Here is a 10,991-nt window from a genome sequence, read left to right as displayed (position 1 = left end):
CCTCTGAGTACCTGGTGGCATGATCCACCACAACCAGGATAATCTTGTTGCTTGACTGTGAGAGAGGTCAAATGGGCCAACCATGTCTATTTCCCCCTGATCAAATGGAACACCTACAACTGGTAAAGGCACTTACTGTGCCATTGCCCTCCATCCTGACTTACCACCCATCTGGCAAGCGGGACATGTTCTACAGAACCTCTCTGTGTCTCTGCACATGCCGGGCCAGTAGAACCCACCCTGTGTTTTCTAATATCAAAGAGTCCTGCCAAGAGCACTTTGTGGGCCAATGACAACAGGATATTCCTGTGCACTAATGGAACCACTAGCCTCCTGCTAGTTCCTGGCTCAAGATTCACTGACTCACTAGAAAATAAGCCATCTTCCCAGCCAACATACTGTTTCCCAGCCAATTTTTTGCTGACCTGTTTCTAGGCTTCTTACCAAAGTCCCACAAGCGTAGGGCACTCTTTCTGTGCCTTAAAATAATCATCCTAGGTAGCCCCTCTAGCACATAACAAACCCTACAGCTCTGGAGGAAAACCAGAGTCAATCACCTGGTCTGCTTCAGGAGCCTCCTCCTCTCCCTTTGGAGCAGAGGTGATGACACTCACAGGCACCGCCTTCCCAGAGTCTGGCCTTTCCAGAATGCTACCTTGTTCTGGTACCCACAAATCAGGAATGATCGAAGTCAGTCGCTGGGACTGAAATGCAGCCAGTACTCAGTGGTCAACATAGCTGATGTGGTCCAAGCCATGAAAGCTTCTTGTCCTGTGCCAAGCTAGGGGGACATTAAATCACCTTGCTTTTCCCTTACTCCAATATTAACCATGGGCATTTTGCCATTGAGCTCTATCTCAACTCAAGCAAAAGGGTACTCCTGTCCTCTCCACTGGCTACCAAACCTGTAAACCTGTATCCTTTGTTCCAGGGAACCTCTCTTTAGGCTTAAAGTGTTTCCACTCAAACATAGAGCAGAAGTCTCTTTCCTCCCATTTATACTAACTTCCTGCACAAATCATATTGTGTTGGGATCTATGTGCTTCATAGCATCTGGGTCCCTCTCCTAGATCTCCATAACTACTTGGTTGAGTGCAACCGGGCCCTCTTGGGTCCCTTCACCCATGTGTAATATGCCTGCAATCACAGGTGCTGCTGGTTCACGATCTTTTACCAGACAATCCCTCTTGAAGTATCCCACCTATGGCACTTTTAGGAAGTTACCACCTTGGACTTGGTAGAACGTCCCTGTCCTCCCTTCTCATGATGCTCCTTCACAGACACACCATTACCATACCCATTTCGCCTGGGCCCTCCTTGAGTCCTATGTGAATTACCCTTGACCTTACCCTCCGGTTTAGAACCAGTCTGTGGAGAGTTCCTATTACTTTTTTGGCTTAGAACAGTGCTGTCCTAGACCTTGTGAATCCTGTTAGTTAACCACTTAGCAAAACCAAAGGGGATGATGGACGGAGTGTTGAACATTGTAAGCACTCACCCCCTGGCTGATGAGGGTTATGAACCCGAAACCGGTCCCAGAATGCTTGGTTCCGATCCAGGGAAGATATTGCTCGGCAGTTCGGGCTGGACTGTTCCCATGAGGCACAGGATCAGACTGATTTGCATATGACCATAACTGAACTGGGGTGGCGGAGTGAGCTAAAGAATGATGATGGATTAAACCCAGATCAGTTGACTGGGGGTGGGTGCTTGCAATGTTCAACACTCTGTCCATCATCCCCTTTGATTTTGCTGAGCTAACCACTTAGCCCATACTGTAAGCTTCTCTTGATCCCTCTCTGTCAGATCAGACAGGTATTGCCTAAGTGCAGTGGTGCACTCCTCCTTGAGTCGCTCTGTCACCACCAACTGGATAAGAGTCTAAAAATTATTGGGCCCCATCCCTCTCACCCACTCATTCCAATCACGCAATATTCCATGAATCCAGATCTCTATCAATTCAGGTACACCTTCCGATCTTTTGCAGTCCCAGAACCTCTGAAGGGATCATAGCATCATTAATTCACTCATAGACCATCTTGTCTGCGACAGACATCCTTCCAATGATGGCTGTCCCTTCTAATGGCATGCACCCCATTAAGGCATCTGCACTAGGCACCTCATTTATTACCTGCACCTTACAAGCAACCTCAAAGCTTGCAACTCATTCCAAGATATCCTAACCTTCTACAACACATGCACAAAGTTGAAACTTGGCCATAACCTGACCTATTATGGAAGTAGAGTCACTTATCCTAAGTGCATGTGCTCTCTCCTCTAAACATGGTAATATTCGCTCATACTCAACTGGCATATTTAATTTGCTTACAAGTCCCTAGTATTGTGTACTGCAGGTGCCCAAGGCCTGTGAAATAAATGCCACTAGTGGCTTGCAGCACTGATTGTGACACCCACTTAAGTAGCCCTTTAAACATGTCTCAGACGTGCCACTGCAGAACTTTTGTGTGCACTTTTATACTGCCATTCCGACCTGGCAAATTAAACATTTTGCCAGGGCCAAACCTTCCTTTTTAACACATATAAGTCACCCCAAGGGTAGACCCTGGACGGCCCAGACAGCAAGGTGCAATGTATTTTAAAAGCAGGACATGTACTTTTAACTTTTACATGTCCTAGTACTGAAAAACTCTTACAATTTTTTTTCACTACTGCAAGGCCTATATCTCCGTAGGATAACATTGAGATTAACGTATTACATTTTATAAGTGGGATTTCCAAATAAGACGATATAACTGGGTCAAGTTTGGTGTCTCTGGAATCACAATTTAAGACTCTAACTTATGGTGAAGTTTGTTTTTAAATTGCAATTCTGAAAATCCTACATTTAGAAGGCTGGCATTTTTTTGCCTTAGCACTAGATGCCTGCAGCCTGTCTCTGTTCACTTGACTGTGTGTAGTTGGCAGCTGGGCGTTGTGTATTTCTCCTTCTGTCCCAGACAGCCACACAAAATGGGGGCTTAGGTGTGACTTAGTGGGCCATCACTGGCAGGATGAGAGGGAGGAGCTGGGCCCAACCTCACTTACACCTGTGTCCTTTCTCCACACGAAGGGCTGCATACCCCCTGTAGTCAGTCTGGAGCCAGGGCAGGGAAGGCAGGCCATATGTGAACTTCAAGGGAAGCCTCTAGAAGCTTCTCCCCACTTCGAAGACACAACTGTGTAGAAAGAAGAACATCAGACACCTCCAATTCAGTACACTTCTGTACCTGTGGATACTCTGCCAGGAAGAAGGACTACTGTGCTGCGGAAGAATTGCCACTCTGCTGGACTGCACTCTGCTGGACTCCTACTCTGCTGTGCTGATCTGATCTGAATCCTGCTGCCCTCTTGCCTGGGTGAGAAGGACTGAATCTCTTGAACCCAAAACCAGGAATGGCTTAAAGGGCGAGTTGGCTGGCCTCCTGATCTGAAGCCTTCGGGACATAACAGGGTTTTTACCATCTTGCACCTGCACCTGCACCTGGACTCTGCCATCTGTGAGTATACCCTGCGAGGTGGCCACCCCAGACCTGGGCCCTCGAAAGTGGGCCTAAGGCGCTGGCCTGCAGGACCGATACATCATCTCTGCTGAGCGACACATCCCTGAGCAGAACCGATGCATCTCCTCAACTGAGCAGCGCATCCCCAAGCAGAATCATTGCAAAGACCTGCATCGCCCACCACAGTCCTTGGAACCAACGCATTGGCCCGGTGACACAGCATGGAGCATCCACAGCCCAGATACTCACAACTCTCATCCACGGCGGCCTCGACGACATACTCCACATCGCAGCCTCCCTACTCCTCAGAACAGATGCATCGCTAGTGGCATGCTGCATCCTAGCCCCATCATTGGGATTCTCAACGTCGTAGTAAAAGGACCTCTCATTGCAGCCTCGCCGCATCAAGGACACGACACATCACTTCGGCTGCGTGGTGCATCTTCCATGCCGATCCATACAACACTCCACAACTGAGGTTTCAGATACTGTGTTCAGCGGGCTTAACTAATTCCCTTAGCCGGCCTTTGCTCCATCACAGTCGATCTGAACTTGTGACTTTGTCCTAATCCCGCCCAACCAGATATCCCCAGTAGCGCTCTTTGCTTTTTGGCACTATTTACACTACAAACTTTAAAACTCCATATCTCAAGTTCTACTAACTGGAGTTTTTGTCATTTTGGTCTTGTTTTATTTATTACAGGATTACTCTATTTTTCTAAATCTGTTTTGGAGTCTTTTTGTGGTGTGTTTTCACTGTTTCACTGTTTGAAGTGTTGCACAAATACTTAACACTGAGTTAAGCCTGACTGCTTTTGCCAAGCTACCAAGGAGGTGAGCACAGGTTAATTTGGGTTTTGCTTGTGCCTGGCCCTGACAAGGATTGTTGCTGCTACTTGACCAGGGTTTACACACCAGTCAACCAACAACCCAATTTCTTACAATTAGCCTTTATATATACAAGTAGGTAAATTAGAGAAAAGGTGAGCTGTTGGGCAGAGGGGAGTTGGGTGGAAAATTGGATGGTCTTCATTTCTCTCCGGAAGGTCATGGAGACTCATAAGGAGCTGGAGATCATTTTATATGGTTGTGGTGAAAGAGGAAAAGGCTCCTTTGCTTGTGTTTTTTTTCCTTGCTTTTCAGACCCAAACAATATCACATTTATGATAATGGTGGTATAGGTTCGACCAGAAGCAACATAGAAAATGGCCTATATAGACATAAGGTTGGTGTTCCTGGTGAATAGGAGAAGGGCATCGCCATGATCGAAATGTGACAATACCAGATGTTGTATTGCAGAGTAGAATGTATGGGCTTCGAGGAAATGATAACACTGCCTAGGTTGTCTAAGTAGTAAGCCATATGGGACAATTCTTCATTTGCTCTTTATAGGAAAGCAATGGTCACCTTCATGCGTGGTTTTCTGCTCCAGTTCTGATGTGGTCATCAATGTGATTCTGAAGTTATAATGCCACTGCTCTCTGACGAAAATTGCCAAGTAGGGGGAAGTAAGTGATGGTTGGCAGCTGGCGCACATCCAGGTGCCATTTTTTGAGAATGGATAGGATTTCAACAATTTGCACCGAGGATGAAAACGGTACTATCGTGGTAAGTGGATTTGATGATGAGATTGTGTCCAAGAGGATGTTGAGATGTCAAAGTTATAAAATATGGCTCTAAGGGATTGGAGAATACTAAACTGGTTGGCATAGTAGGGGGTTGGAACGAGTGACAGGTGAGGGTGACACTGTATGGAGAGAACTGGCATTGATATATGGGCTTGAGATGGAGATACTTAGAATAAGACATTTATTTTTATGAAGAAAATGCTTTTACCGTTGATTGGTTTTTCAACGGAATGGCAAGATGAGTTTTGCAAGTGAATCAGCCCAGGGTTAACCTACCCTGACACTGCTTTGAATAGTGCTATTCTTTTTTGCACAGGCTTTGAGTTCTGTGAGGTCCATAGAGATTCATGGGTGGGGACCCGCATTACCACCATTCGGGAGCTTGCTCCTAATCAGATCTTGCTGTTGCCAGGGGACACTAGTTTTACTTTTAAGTGTAGGGGGATAAGGGAGCCTCATCATATAGATTCACGATGGAGTTGAGAGTGTTTACAAGGAATCAAAGTCATTTGATGGATAGAGTTGATGAGTGGTTTGGCGCTGGTCACAAGAATTAAAGGGAAAATCCATGAAGAATCTAGAGGTAAAACTCATAGGGATCATGAAGGTTTGAAAGGATAGTGCATAGTTGTCAGTTCAGTCAAATAGGATTGAAGGCAGGAGAGAGATGAAATAACTGATTAAATGAGGTCGCATTACTGTGTAGATGGAAGAGCGGGTGCAAAAATATGGTTGATAGTGAAGGAGAGAGTTTGGAGTGAGTACCTCATGGTTTTGTATTGTGGGCATGCAATGTAGTGTTAGAAAATGTTATGAAGGATGTAAGATTAAAGAAGACCTCCACAAAGCTTTTTCATGACCCAGAGGTGGGATATGATGTGAAATTTGGAGTAGGAGGGGAGATGACATTGCGATGCTGGGAGGCAAATGAAGATTGGTCAGATGGGAGATTGGAGAGGTGTGAATGAGAGGTTTTCTGAACAATGGCAAGACCACTCCAGTCGTTCTTCAGATCACAACTGTGTACACTTCAAAGGTGTATTACTCATTCCTGGCCTTCATGATTTAACTCCCCAGTCATGTCCCTGGGATTCCAATCAACCAGTGGTGGGATATGAGATATTGGAACCAACACATGCTATTTGCGGCCTGTCATCTGGAGTTCTAACCTGGTCTCTCGCTCACTCCTTGCAGTATGGAAGTTGGACAAAATTGAAGCTGCGGGATCCTCGCCCTTTACCTGCTGTCATAGGCCATGTTTCTGTTTGTGTTTGCGTGTGTGAAGCATTGGAAGAAACCACTGGGTTCAGTCTAAGCACAAAAAGTGAACAATATTTGCTTAAAAAAGGAGATGTCAATCTTTCAACCGAGATGGTGGCCGCAAAGGAGCAGCACCAAAGAGTTCAGTCCCCCACTCCCAAACAGTTACTCTCCATGCAATGTAACTGGAGGATCTTGGCAGATGGGGCAACTTGTGGAAGAAGCGGGCATGATGCCAAAGAGAATGGTGCTGCTTTTGTGGACCCAACAATCTTGGTGAAAAAGTCGCTTGTGAGTTCGGGGTGGTGCCAAAATGAGACAGCAAATCTGTTAAGAGCCATCTCGGAGTTGAATGTGACACACCATGGTCGGAACCTCGAGATGGCAGTCTGTCACCCCAGGACCCTGTAAGCAGAACCGAAGGCCACTACAAGAGAGCCGGAGGCATTGGGAGCAAGTGAGATGCATGACCAGGAGCGAGGCAGCGGGAAGTCTCTAAGAGTTAAGAGTAAAGAAGTGTAGCCCTGTGCAATGCTCCATTGAAAGAGAGCACTTTAGGCAGGCGAGGAATCTGTTATTGTTGGGAACCATAGTCCCCCAGCATATGACTTCAGGACATTGACCTGGGGAATAATTCAGCTGTGCTGGTGGTGGGGAGCAGTGATCCCCTGGACTTTTATTTAAGAGACTCGGGAGTTGTATTTGCCACCTCCCCATAGTCTTGAAATTGATCATAGTGGAGCTTACCCATCTCCCGCTGCTCTTGCAGTGAGTGAAGATGGCAGACGGTGCTTACAGCTGAAACAAATAATCTGTTCCTGAGATATTAATGGAAACAACTTTGACATCTGCAATTCACATCTCCTCCTCGCTGAGAGGTATGACAATAAATGAAGGTGTGAATTGAAGTCCCGAAAACACAGCATTGCTCTGGCCTGAAGATGCCCTGCAAGGTCACAAACATTTGAATGACCCACTGTTACTGAGGATGAAATAATGAACACCTTAAGACAGATGGCAGGCAGCCCGAGATATGGACGTCTGAATATGTGTCTGTTTTTCTGGAGAAAGAAACGGGGGAGAATTACACACGTTTTGCTTTGTGGGGCAGCAGCACGACAAGGCCTGTCGCACATACAATGGCAACAAAAATGGCAAATGCCCTCGCGAAACATGATCTGGACTTTTGCATCACAGGCCTGAAAGCACATTTTGATAAGTCACTCCGGGATAGGTAGTGAGAGATATGGCGGACATTGGCAGAGGTAGAAGCTGGCATGCATAATTTGAACCTGAGACTGAAATAAACGGAGATTCAGCTACATTCCTTTACAGAGAGAGATCAAATAACAAACTACAAGACCACAATCTGCTAATTCAAGGCCTAAACCAAAGACCATGATGGTCAAATAGAAAAATTTGAAAAATGAGTCGTGTCACAACAACATACTTATTGAAGGTCTGAAAGACGGTACAGAATGGGATAACATAACTGGCTGTGCAATTGAACTGCTCTGAGGCATTCTCAAGGTACAGCCTAACTTCCATATCTCTATTCAAAGGGTGCCTAGAGGTGGAAGGAGACAAGCAGGTTCTAGGGATGTACTTGTCAAGCTCTCCAGTTTCCTACTGGAGGAGAGAATCATAGTCCCCGGCCTGGGTCATGATCAAAATCCCAAATTTGGACAGCTCTGAATAATGGTCTGAGGACTTTACTTGTGATGATCATATAGCCAGGGGATCATTATCTGGTGATATGCTATGCTACTGATAGATTATACCGGAAGGCATGCAATTTCAGTGGAATGGAAAGGAAATCCCAATCCAATCTCTAAAGGAAAGGATCTACCTAATATAACTGAAGAAAGTGAGGCAGAAGAATATTTGAGTCAAGCAATAAACACAGGAAACCAAATAGCAGGAATTTGGAAACAAGCTAAGTAGTTGTGGTGCCACAGGGACAGACTCGCCAGGAAAAATGTAACGGTGTTACACTGTGGTTGAGTTGAGTGGTGGCCTCCTGCATAGAGTTGAAAGCTAGACAAAGAAAGTTAGTGATGATGTCCACCATAAAGAATAGAATTGGCAGGTCCTGCTACACATGGTAATCTACCAGTCCGGGAATCATGATTGCCTGGGCTAGGGAACTAATTGGAGCCAGGAACCATTTTAAAGGAAGAGGGGGAAGCATTACTGGAGGAATGTAATCAAATTTACCCACCCACAAAGGAGTCTATGTTATCCACATGATTGCATGCACCACAGACAAAGGACCTTTAGAAGGGTGAGGTGCGGGATAGACAGGCTTGCATTCTGGTTGTGTTTATTTTTATTGTTATGAAGGAGGTTTGTGTTTTCTGGTTGGGTACAGGCTCAAGCATCACATTTGAGGTGAAACTTTGAAAGTAACACTGTAATGGAGAATGCAAGATTATTAGCTTTGTACCCCCGAGGGCTCCGAACTTCCCGATGGTCAGGATAAGGAGCTCCCTGAGGGCCCTAGGTAAAGACGTTATCTTTTTTGCCAAAGACACCTCTATTGAGGGTCAGTCCATTTAGAGTGAGGCATCGATCTTATCTGCTCTAATTTTGGTCATAAGCTAATAACGAATTAGCTGGGGTGGCCGTCTTCTGCAATTACAATCTAAGGCCTATTGCTGGTAAAGTTACAAGGACTCTGGAGCGAGATGTCTCACAGTCATTCTTGAGATACAGGGTGAGGAAATGATGTACATTGAAGCAAGAATTTTGACACAGTCCATTCAGGGATGTGGTGGGTTTGGAAGAGGGGGGATCTCATTCTGGGAGGAGATTTTTACTGCGAGCCTGATTACAAGTTTGGCGCCGGGTCTGCCCCAAAACGTCACCGTCAAACCTGTGGACAGGTCGCCCACCAGATTACGAGTATTTCTTGTGTCTGCCAAGCTTTTTTTTTACGTTCCCTGGGTGTTGCCCTGAAAATAGGCACCACAATGGGAACGCCAATAAATGTTCCTGCACTGCACAGACTGTTACGTCCATGCTTTGCAGGAACTGGGGTGCAGGCATATAGGGGGGACACATAATGTGCCTCTCTGCATGCATCCACATGCAAAGCCATGATAGGGGCCCCTGCAATTCCCCCTTTGTTTCCTGCAAGCCACAGTGTTCATGGAGTAGGAAAATCGATGACACCACCGGCAGAGAGGAAACTCGTAAAATGATTGGCAGGACCACGACGGTCCCGCCAAGAATTTTGTGGCCTCCTTCCTGCTGCAACACTTCCAGGGAATGGCGGTTCCCTAGAGGCTGCGGTAGGGCAATGGCAGTCCGACCGCCCTAATTGTAATATGGCGGTTGGGAGTCTGCTGCGCCTCCATGAGTCTTGTGGTCTGTGGACCGCCTGACCGTCAGGCTGGAAATTAGGCCCTTAGTCTGGGATGCAGAAGAGGACAGAGCCCATAATGGGGAAGCAGTGCCTAAGGGTTTCCGCTCCTGGATTGATGACCTGGGGCGGATAGATACTTCATACTTGGCTCTTTGTACATCCCTAGATACCACTATTTCTACTACTCACAGGCACGCAAGCCATAAATCAGAACTACTTAGGCGTACTTTTCCAAACCACTCCTCCAAGGTCTACAGCGAGCTGAAATATCAGAAGTCTCACTCATTTAGTTCTAGAGTGGCTTGAGGCCCTGGGTGAGGGTATCCAAAGGTATGCAGGCTTTTGAGGGACTGGCTCGGAGACTGAACTCACAGAGCAGAAATGAACCAAGAAATCAAACTTTTTCTTCAAAAGAGCAAGATTCTTCACAGCAATAGCACTGAGATACAGTTAAGGCACCAACTGAGAGGTACAGTGATAGTGCTTGGAGTAACACCATAGAAGGCAGGCTCATGCAGAAGGGTCGCCTATGTGTGTCAGCAGTTACTGGAATTGGTAGCTTTAACAGCGTATTCAGTGCTTGCTTGCTACCCCTGGGTGTTTTCATTAAACCTGCAGTTGGTTATGTTAATTTCAATAGCTTATGTATCTTCTGTCATTTCTGTGGTGCACTTATTGGCTAAATTCAACACTTATCCAGAAAAAAAGACACAATACAAGTACAAAATAATCTAGGAAGACCTATGGGTATTGAAATTAGTGGGCCTTGAAATCAGCACTTTGTCATGCAACTAGCCCCCACCAGAGTGACTGCTCTTTCATAGTGTCAGGGTACAGGTATGTAACAATTTCTTCTTCTTATCTGTCACAGCTGGAGCATATCCTCTTGGCAGGACCTTTTTACACACACTGGAAAATAACTGCCTGTTTTCTTCATGAATCCATTTTTCGGCCTCGGGATGCAACCTGTAGGTTTAAAGTACTGAAATAGCAATGTATTTTCACAAATTAACAAATATACATGACCAGAGAGGAGTTTGTGTCGGTTTATGAGGCTGCAAAAGTAGGTGTATGGAATCTAATTACTATCAGGAATACTATGACAAGAGGCAAGATGGCTTCTGCACGACGGACATGTGTGCGAGGAACTCCTAACTCGGCTTTCCCGTTGTACTCACGGAGACGATGCTGCAGCGATTTCGCCGTTGAGCGTGGCTGGAATTTGCCTCGAAGCTT

Source organism: Lissotriton helveticus, chromosome 7 (assembly GCF_964261635.1).
Source record: "Lissotriton helveticus chromosome 7, aLisHel1.1, whole genome shotgun sequence".
NCBI classification, from domain to species: Eukaryota; Metazoa; Chordata; class Amphibia; order Caudata; family Salamandridae; genus Lissotriton; species Lissotriton helveticus.
This window is presented reverse-complemented; position numbering follows the sequence as displayed.